Below are 10807 nucleotides of genomic sequence, written 5' to 3'. Positions count from 1 at the left end.
GGGCACGATGAGGAAGCAGGATCGTGTGTTACAAAATAAATTCAGTGCAGTGAAGGTGCCACCACTAAAGTCATCTTTTCCAGAATTCTTAAAGAATAATGAGAAAAAAACAAAAAACAAAACAGCCACCTTTCTGAGGTAATGCCAAACTCTTTTCCAAAGTGGTTGTGTAAATATCCTTTTCCAGTAGCACTGCAGAGTCCCTGGGTGGTGAAAACTGTTAATTTGCCTGGTTGCTAACTAAAAGGCTGGAGGTTCAAGTCCACCCGGGGTACCTTTGAAGAAAGGTCTGGCGATCTACTTCCTAAAAATCAGCCATTGAAAACCCTAGGGAGCACAGTTCTACTCTGACACACATGGGGTCGCCATGAGTTGGAATTGACTCGATGACAACTTGTTTTTAAGAGAGAGATCCCTTCATCCTACATTCTTACTGATACTTTTTATATCCCACTTTTAAATGTTTTCCAATCTGAAAGATGTGGAATGGCATCACATTATAGGTCAGTTTTGCATTTCCCTAAATTCTAATGAGTTTGAGCAGCTTGTTATATATCAGTGAGCCATTCCTGATTCTTCTCCTAGAAAATGCCCATCACGTTTTTTCACCTCCTTTTTCAGCTGGATTGGTTGTCTTTTTTTTCACTTGTATGGGTTCTTTATATATTCTGGATGTGTAAAGTCAGTTGTTTGTATTGCAAATATCTTCTCCCAGTTTGAGTCTTGTCTCTATGGTGTAATTTGATGAATGAAAATACCAAAACCAAACCCATTGCCATCGAGTCGATTCCAACTCATAGCGGCCCTATAAGGATGGAGTAGAATTGTCCCATAGGGTTTCCAAGGAGCAGCTTGTGGATGCGAACTGTTGACCTTTTGATTAGACCAAAAGGTAGACCAAGTACCTAGTAGATGTGTAGCTCTTTAAGAAGTGGTTGGAAAGAGCTAGAAATGTTAGTGCACATTGACTTCTACTCTGTGTTTATGGCCAGATATAAAAAGAGGAACATAGGTTCGAGCAAGAAGTGGTTAGCTTGACAGCATAGACAGAAAGGAATGGAGAGCGTCTAGAAATTTACATATTCAATGATTGGTAAAAGTGACTATTTCTGAACCCCAAATCAGAATTAAAAAGTTAAAATGAAAAAGCCTTTGGGCAACAATGGTCCATTACCCATTGCGTGGATTCCAACCCATAGTGACCCTATAGGACAGAGTAGAACTACACCATGTGGTTTCCAAGGAGGGCCTGGTGGATTCAAACTTCCAACCTTTTGGTTAGCAGCCATAGCTCTTAACTACTGCACCACCAGGTTTTCCAAAGGCTCATTAGGAATTCTCAATTACACAGAGGGACTCAGCCCTGGGGCGAAGATCAGACTAAGGCTGTTTCCTTCCAACTCACGGTTATTGTATCTGATGACCTCCAGGTACCTGCCACCGCACTGAAAGAGGTGAGGGTGGGGCAGAGAGCAGAAGGCAAAGAAGTGGATCCAGCTGTGAATTAGGAATGACTTTACGTGGCTGTTCATACCTGGAATTTCCTAGAAGCAAATAGATCCAAAGTCTATCAAATGTCAGTGGGAATTTTATTGCTAAATAAATCACTATTCTGGCTTTAAAAAGCCTATGACTATAAAATAGCCCTCATGCCTCCAAACTTGTACCATCAGGAAGCTGGTAGTGAAAACTGAAGCCTCTTCAAGAAGGGTGTCTTAGTTTCCTGGAGGTGTTGTAACAAAATACCACAAATAGTGTGTCTTATAAGGTTAGAAATCTATTGTCTCATAGTTCTCCAGTCTAGACGTTCAAATCAGGGTATTGGCCATGTTGATTCCTTCTGAGGTCATTGAGAAAGAACTGCTCTCCTGGCTTCTGGTGGCTCCTGGTAATCCTTGGCATCCCTTGGCTTGCAGCTGCTTCATCTGACTCTTTCGTCACATGACCATGCTCCCTCTGTCTCCCTGTCTCTATCTATTTTCTCCTCTTTTATAAGGGCACATGTCATTTAGGGGAGCCCTGGTGGCACAGTGGTTAAGAGCTCGGCTACTAACCAAAAGGTTGGCAGTTCAAATCCACCAGCCACTCCTTGGAAACCCTGTGGGGAAGTTCTACTCTGAGTCCCTATGAGTCGGAAACGACTGGACGGCAATGAGTTTGTTCTTTTGGTTTTGTCATTTAGGATTAGGACCTATCCGACTCCAGTATAATCTCATGTTAACCTAACTGATAACATGTTTAAAGACTCAAATAAGATCACATTCAAAGTACTTCAACGTATCTTTTGGGAAGACACGATTCAATCCATAACAGTGGGCTTACTCCTCAAAACTCATTTTGGATAGGGACTTAGAGCAGTAGTTCTTTCAAAATCTGGTTCCTATAGTATCAGTGTCAGCATCAACTGGGAACTTGTTAGAAATGCAAATTATCAGGCCCCACTCCAAACTTAATCAGAAACTCTATGGATGGGGCTGAGCGCTCCGTGATCTAACAAACCCTCCAGCTGATTCTGATGCTGGCTGAAGTTTGAGAAACTACTGCCTCAGAGGATAATGAATAGTGAAGAACTCCCTGGAAAGTTGAAAACAATGGAATGAGAGTTCCTTCTAGAGCACAGAATCAAGTCTAATTACGGACATTCCTACACAGCCGGAAAAAAGGGATCTTCACAATACCTACATGTCAGATTTTAAGTTTTCTAAGACTATTATAATAACAAGGAAAACCGAGAAGAATTGATGCATTCGAATTATGGCGTTGGAGAAGAATATTGAATATACCGTGGACTGCCAGAAGAACAAACAAATCTGTTTTGGAAGAAGTACAGCCAGAATGCTCCTTAGAAGCAAGGATGGCAAGACTTCGTCTCACATACTTTGGACATGTTATCAGGAGGGACCAGTCCCTGGAGAAAAACATCATGCTTGGTAAAGTAGAGGGTCATCGAAAAAGAGGAAGGCTCTCAACAAGATGGATTGACACAGTGGCTGCAACAATGGGCTCAAACATAGCAACCGTTGTGAGGATGGCGTGGGACTGGGCAGTGTTTCTTTCTGTTGTTCATGTGGTCACTATGAGTTGGAACCGACTCGATGGTACGTGACTCCTTTCCTTTTTCTGAACAAACTTTCATATTGCAGTTATCTTTAATCTGCTCTGCCTTTATGTATTGGGGATGGGGTGACCATATAATTTGACTCTAATTTCCTAAATAGCCAGATCCTGAGGCTCTACAGTCAGACCTAATGGGGAGAGCTGTGACCAGTCATTGCCAGTAGAAAGTGGTCAAGGTGGTTAAGAAGAGGGTGTGCCTTCTCTACCCTTGTTTTCTCTCCTTCAAGGTGCAGAACACATCAAGGCCCGGGGGGGTGGAGGAACCTGGAGTTGAAGAGAGTTTGGATTCCTGAATCACTGTGTGGAAAGAAGCTACATCTGACCTTGATCACCTACATTGCACATTGAAAAATGAGTAATAAACGTCTGTTAGGTTGAATCACCAAAGCTTTGGAGTTAGTATCTTTTAATAGTATTGTGTAATACAACATTTAGGTCATCGATTCTCCTAGAATTGATTTTGTGAAAGGTGAGCCATGGGAACCCTCATTTCCATATGAATAGTCAATTTTCCCAATACCATATATTGCTTAACTAATACTTTACACACATATCTGTAATGACTGTTCTGTCATAAATCAATTTTTCATATATATGAGGATCCATTTCTAGGCTTTTTATTATGTTGCATTATTTTATCAATACAGCTAACACTATACTGTTGTAATCCACACAGCTTTGTAATAAGGGTTGATCACCTCTACCTAAGTATTTTCTTTAAAAGTGTCTTAAGTATTCTTTGTCCTTTGGAAATTTTGTCTTATTTCTGCCTTTTAAACTTTGTGCCTTTGCACTTCAAGAATGCTTCTTGGAAGCAAGGATGGTTAGACTACATCTCACATATTTTGGACATGTTATCAGGAAGGACCAATCCCTGGAGAAGGACATCATGCTTGGTAAAGTAGAGGATCAGCAAAAAAGAGGAAGACTCTCAACAAGGTGGATTGACACAGTGGCTGCAACAATGGGCTCAGGCATAACAACAGTTGTGAGGATGGCTCAGGACTGGGCAGGGTTTTGTTCTGTTGTATTTAGGGTCTCTGTGAGTTGGAATCGACTCGACAGCACCTAACAACAACACAACAACACTTCAGTTTCTTGAAAGGATAGAGTAACAGTGACAGAAATTACGTGCCCCCCTTAAACAACATATATATGGGGAAAAAATGGTTTCCAGACAATACATAACAGTCAGTGAAGGACTGTGGTCTTTGAGAGAAGGGAAACCTCCGAGGTCATCTAAATGAGTATTTCATTTTAGCAGTGGAGTCGCTAGGGTTGGTGTCCTCCAGTGAGGTAACTCATGGTACCACTCCTCCATGCTAATTACCACAATATTGTAGCTAAAACACGAGAAAATGTGACAAAATCAGCAACTATAAAAACATGAGCAGCAATAAAAATGCGTGCTGGTAGCGCCATGCAGACAAAACCACGTGAGTCAAAATGTCATTGTAATTAGGTAATAATGACAGCTCTGACCAGAATGGTTTGAAGGTTCAAAAGTAAATTAGCATAGAGTTTTAGCCTTGTAAGTATACTGATACATACAAGCTGGGCTTACAAAAACTTTTTTGTTGTTGTTATAACTACAGGGATATTTTTATAAAAAATAAGAAACGTCTGTTGAAATAGTGCACAAAAATTTTATAGACAGTCATTTTGGTGTCACCCCCTCTGACAGTGTCACCCGCTGCGGTCTGCAGCTCCTGCACCCTACTAGTGACGCTACTGTGTCTTAGGGCTTTGAGGTACTTTCTAGCCCACGATTCGGGGACCACACAAGGTCTTGCTCCCCCACTCTGAGCTCCTCCTCCTGTATTTTCTTTCACTCGTTCCACATTGTCCTTTCATTATCTTGAAGTTTAAATTCTTGAAGTTTATTCTTTTAGAGGCTTTCCTTGATGCTTTAATACTGAAATTTAACACAATCTAAAGTTATTCAAGGTCCCTGGTGGTACAATGATTATGCCCTTGGCTGCTGACTGAAAGGTTGGTGGTTCGAACCCACCAGCGGCTGTGCAGAAGAAAAGACCTGATGATCTGCGCATGTAAAGACTGCAGCCTAGGAAGCGCTATGGAGCAGTTCTACTCTGTCCTCTAGGGGTGGCTATGGAGAGGAATCGACTCGAAGGCACACAGCAACAAAAGATGACGCAAATGGTTTGCATTAACCTAAAGGTTGGAGGTTGGAACCCACCTAGCAGCGCCACCGAAGGAAGACTTGTGGGTCTGCTTCTGTTAATATTATAGCCAAGAAAACCCTATGGAGCAGTTCTACTCTGTAACATATGGGACACCATGAGTCTGAACCGACTCTACGACAATGAATTTGGTTTGGTGTTTTGCTTTAAAGTTATTCACTGTCTTTATTCGCCTCCCAAACAATACAAAGCCTCCTTGTACTAATTACAGTCTCCCTCCTCCCAAAGTAAATGCTAATATTTCTCAGTATTTTAATTCTACATTGTTTTTAAAGTCTACAAATTAGGTTTATTCGTTACTGTTTCACATGACAATGTTTGTTTAGGTTTATCCAGAAAATTACACATATCTTTGCATTAACCACTTCTTCTTGTTTCAAAGACCACCTGTTGGACACGATTTTTCTTCTTCCTGAAGCACATTCCCTAGAATTTTTTTTTTGGTGATAAACTTTGTCTCTCTTTTACCAAAAGCCATCATTTTTCTTTTATTTTCAAAAGATAGTTTTTTCTGAGTATAGACTTCAGGTAAGTAAATATTTTCTCTTCACACACTGAAGATGTTATTCCACTGTCTTATGAATTCTATTTTTGCAATGAAAAGTCAGCCTTCAGTTTCACTACTGCTCCTTTGTAAGTTATTTATGATTTTGGCTGATTTTAAGATCTCCTTGTCGTTGATGATCTGCAGTTTCACTGTGCTATGTCTGATTATCTTTTTTTTATTACCGTTTGGTATTTTTTGGGTTTCCAACATGGAGGCTTGGGAGTTTTCAACAATTCTGGAAAATTCTTGATCATTATCTCCTTAAATATTGCTCCCCTCACCCCGATTCTCTTTTTTACCTTCGTCTGAAAATCTACTCAGACGTATGTTAGACCTTCTGACTCTCTACTCCAAGCCCATTTAGCTCTTTTATGTTTCTCATTTTCCTTGGAATTTTATCAGAAGAAATTCTTTGAGATCTTGGCTAAAGTTATGTTCCCTTAGAGAGGTTTTACAATTGCCTAGTGAGCAAAGACTTTTTTTTAATACACTGAAGATAATACTCCAAGTAGCATCTGGAAATCACTTTAAAATTTTTCACTTAAGCTGTAATTTAAACGCACAGGTAACATGAATTTGGACTGCAAATATGCATGAGGACTTGATGCTGACTGTGATTTCTCAGGAGCAAATTTATTTTTTCTCTACCTAGTGTCAGAGTAAATGCAGGCCACTTTCCATGCCATCTGTCCTCTGCTGCTCCGTATCCTTATTTATCTTTCACGCTGCCATGGAGGGGATCAGCCATTGACTTGCAGGTTTTTGCAAGGGTCTCCTATCAGAATACCCACCTTTGATGAGTTCCACACTTACAGTCCTATCGTCCTATCTCTCAGGCTTTGGGTGACCATATATCATTCCAGATACTTTTGAAAATAAAAAAGAAAAGTGATACTGTTAATAATTACAGCAAGGCAACAAGCATTAACTAGTACTGACCTGGGCAAATCAGGATGTGCGATCACCCTCCTTATCCCAAAACAAATATGAAAACTTCAGCTGAAAAGCACCTTTGGGAAAACTGCTGGGTTTGCTGACTGTTGGCCTTCCTGATTGCCCATCTTTATATTTATTTTTTCCTTTGTGGATTATTTAATTTCCTACCAAAGAGTGCGCATTTTTAAAAGGGGTTTCTGAAATGTTTTATTTCGCCATTTTCATTGTTTCCGATTGGAAGGCTGTACTGCAGAGTTAATCTAGCATGTTACCAGAAGCAGAAGTCTTTTCCTTCATATTCAAAGGCAATGCAAAAACTCAATTAGCAAACATTTTCCATAGCCAGAAAATGGCGGGATAAGAGTTGAGATTAAAGGCTTTGCATTCTTCATTCTAAAAGAAATTAATATTTTTTTGTATGTATCATAGCTTCTAGAATATTGCTAGAAGCTGGGGACACAAGTAAATGTGACCATGCGTTGGATGCATTAATAATCTCACTGGGAGAAAGAGCACATAGACATGGGAAAGGAATTTAATCCCAGTCCTGTATTGTAAAGCGCCCAAACTGCTTCCTAAATAAGACAATCTCAAGAAGTTGTGGAGTTCCTGGGTGGTGCAAATTGGCTGCTAACTGATATTTGGCAGTGCAAGCACACCCAAAGGTGCCTCGGAAGAAAGGCCTGGTGATCTACTTCTGAAAAAAGCCTATGGAGGGCAGTTCTACTCTGACACACACGGGGTCAACATGAGATAGAGTCGACTCAAAGGTAACTGGTTTTGTACTTGTTCAAGAAGTTGTGGGGATGGCTACCCTGAGCTGGGTGCTTAGAAAAAGTTCCACAAAAGCTGAACTTTACTAATGCTTTCCTCGATGGTTAAACTTTAAATAGAGGCTTCAACATTGGCCTTAATTTTTAATTCTTTAGTATGAAATCTGTCTGAGCTTACCTTCATTTAAAGAAAAAAAAAATATAACACTATTCCTTAAAATCTTAGATGGACAACGTGAATCAGAAAATGTTGTGTGAGAAGGAGACAGTTTGTTGTTTGACACAGCGAGCATCACTTACAGACCATATCTAGGTGTTTTCTTGTGTCTCTTGGTGTAAGATTCAGATACTTAGAATGCTGACTCTGGAAATGGGACGATATTGAGGAGGTAAAGCCAAATGCTGTATTTTCTGGTATCGTCTTTCTACTATGTTTAAACAGATAAATGGTCCATTTACCCACGTACGAGTAGCATCCTGGGATATTTCTGTCTACTTCCCACTTAGATCACACTTTAGGGTTCTAAGCTGAGAGGTCTTTAGATAATGAGATATGTTTCTAGCATTCACCCTTTGCAGTGAATGCCTTGGAATACAACTAGAGCAATGATGGCCTAGAATGGCAGAGAGGGCTGGATAAACAGTTCATTGACTTTTGATAAATAAATGCAGCATAGCATAAATGCTCAGTCTCAAAAGCACATAGGAATTATGGAAGTTAGTTTGCAAGATGGTGGTATCTTTGAGTGGAGGAACTGTCTGTTACTCATGTTTGTATCTCCAGGGTGTAGCACAGTGCTTTGCATTAGGTTCAACGGATGCTCGTGGCATTTTGCCTGAATAATAAAATTTCAACCTGATGTCGTGTATCAAACCTGTAGGCATGTATTCCTCTGCTCCATAAATCCCTGGGTTCAACAAGCACAGATACAGACTCACATAAATACTATATGTTGCCTATATGTTTTATTTTTCAAGTGTTTGTGGATGATGTTGTGATTAATCAAACAAATTCATTTAGACACATTAATATGGTGTTGGTGAGCATTTTCAGCAAGAAAAGCAATCTGCTCAGGTTAAGGGCATATTTACTAATCATGGAAAACAAATTATATGATTTTTATGTTATCATTAAACATGGAGCATGCAATCATGGAGGCAAACAGAATAGGGAAATAGAGAGTTCATGTTTTAGATGCACTATAAAAACAACAGCAAACCCACTCCCCTGAAATCTCCGAAATGCAGACAAATAACAAAACTTAGAGAATAATGCTTCACCTGCCTGAAATTAGGAGGTAACTCTGACGTCATACGACCGGCTCTTACCTTCTTCCAGATGCCATACGATTAGAATAAATTGACAGAATGCGCCAGGAGTTGCCCCAACTTCCTGATGATCCGAAGCACTTATCAAGTTATAGTCAGTTAGAGGAGGGCATTTGGAATCGCCCCCGCTAATCCCTCCTGGCTTAGTATTCAAGAGCTCTTTTTTGTTTGTTGGGTGTTCACTCCTTTAGAACCTCCTGGTCTGTTTCAAGGATGCAATGTCTTCTCTTATCTTTCTGGGAGTATTAATTATAGTTTTTTTTTTTTTTTCTTATGTTCCTTTGGTGTTTCCCTGAGTGTTTTTTCTCCCTGTTTGTTTGCTTATTTTGGAGTCTCTGGTTCCAATTATAGGCTTCCGTCTATGGCCTTGTTATCTGTGGCTGCCAGCTCATCCTTAAGAGGAAAGCACTAGGAAGCTGTACACTCTGTGTGCATCACTGTGGGGTGAGTGGGTTGAGCATTTCCTCAATTGTGGCATCTTGAGCAGTCTCTCCTCTTGCGTGAGGCGGTGTAGTGTAGTGGTTTGCACATGGACTCCGAAGTCAGACTGCCTGGGTTCATAAAGAAAGCCATCACAATGGAGCCATCACAGTGGAGCCGTCACAGTGGAGCCGTCACAATGGAGCCGTCACAGTGGAGCCGTCACAGTGGAGCCGTCACAGTGGAGCCGTCTCAGTGGCGCCGTCACAGTGGAGCCGTCACAGTGGCGCCGTCACAGTGGCGCCGTCACAGTGGCGCCGTCACAGTGGAGCCTGGTACAACACACGAATGAACAGCTAGTCTTGGAAGAAATACAGCCAGAATGCTCCTTAGAAGCCAGGATGGTGAGACTTCATCTTGCTTACTTTGGACATGTCATCAGTAAAGACCAAATCACCAGAAAAAGACATAATGCTTAGTAAAGTAGAAACCCTTTGACATCGAGTCCATTCCAACTTACAGCAACCCTATAGGACAGAGTAGAACTGCCCCATTGTGTTTCCAAGGAGCTGGTGGTGGATTAGAATTGCTGACCTTTTGGTTAGCAGCCAACCTCTTAACCACTGCGCCCCCAGGGCTCCTGGTAAGGTAGAGGTTCAGTGAAAAAGAGGGAAACCCTCAATAAGATGGACTGACACAGAGGCTGCAACAATGGGCTCAAACATAACAATGAGTGTGAGGAGGGTGCAGGACCAGGCACTGTTTTGTTCTGTGGTACGTGGGGTGGCTACGAGTAAGAGCCAACTTGACTGCAACGAGCGACAATATGGCTAATGCTGTGTAAATTGTATCTTGTCGTTGCTGTTTTTCTATTTCCTTAGAGGAGGAGGGCCAGTACTCTGCTAGGAAATGGAAGCATGAACTTCCAGGGTTATCAGAGCCACGTGGTGCCATCCAGTATTTAGGACTTCAATTTTTCCTTGTTTAACTCTTCCTTTAATTGTATTAAAATTATCGTTAAGTCAAGAGTCTTTCTGGTTCAACTTCTCCATAGTGAAAAGCCTAAAATTCTCCTGGTGTGGAAAAGTACTAATTGTTGGTTTGCACAGGATAAGGGAGTGTGTCTAAGTGTGCAGCTGTTTCTCATGTAGACTTTAAATCAGACTTCCTGTTTTCAGTCCCACTTATTACTGTCTGTCAGAGGTACCTAGTACCTCTAATTCCTGAGCGTTCTGGAATCAAGAAGAATGCGTTAGCCTGCTTCTACATTCTCCCTTCTACCAGCTTCGTGTCATTGGGCTTCGCCATTTATCTATCTGCTTCCAGTTTCTGATATTTCCAATCTTCTTATATTTATAATTGCATTGTCATTTTAGTGTCATTTTAAGGGAAGAAAACTTGTGTTTAATCTTCCATGCTTAAATTGAAAGCTTAAATTTCTCCCACACTTTAGAAAAGTAAATGGCAAGAAGCATTCACGG

At 40.9% G+C, this 10807-nt stretch overlaps 1 long non-coding RNA gene across 2 annotated transcripts in view; it reads right to left on the bottom strand.

Annotated features, from left to right (window-relative positions):
* The window catches only part of LOC111819604 (uncharacterized), a 48153-nt gene extending 38663 nt beyond the window's left edge, over positions 1-9490 (bottom strand). For both annotated transcript variants that reach the window (XR_002823182.1, XR_002823181.1), the window contains exons 1-2: positions 8907-9490; positions 6660-6734 (exon numbers count right to left, since the gene is read on the bottom strand). This is a non-coding gene — a long non-coding RNA (uncharacterized LOC111819604). The remainder of the gene's footprint in view (positions 1-6659; positions 6735-8906) is intronic.
* Positions 9491-10807: the final 1317 nt, after the last annotated feature.

This window comes from Trichechus manatus, unplaced genomic scaffold, assembly GCF_000243295.1.
Source record: "Trichechus manatus latirostris isolate Lorelei unplaced genomic scaffold, TriManLat1.0 scaffold00013, whole genome shotgun sequence".
Taxonomy (NCBI): Eukaryota; Metazoa; Chordata; class Mammalia; order Sirenia; family Trichechidae; genus Trichechus; species Trichechus manatus.
Note: the sequence above shows the minus strand (reverse complement) of the source record. Positions and strands in the feature narration are given on the sequence as shown.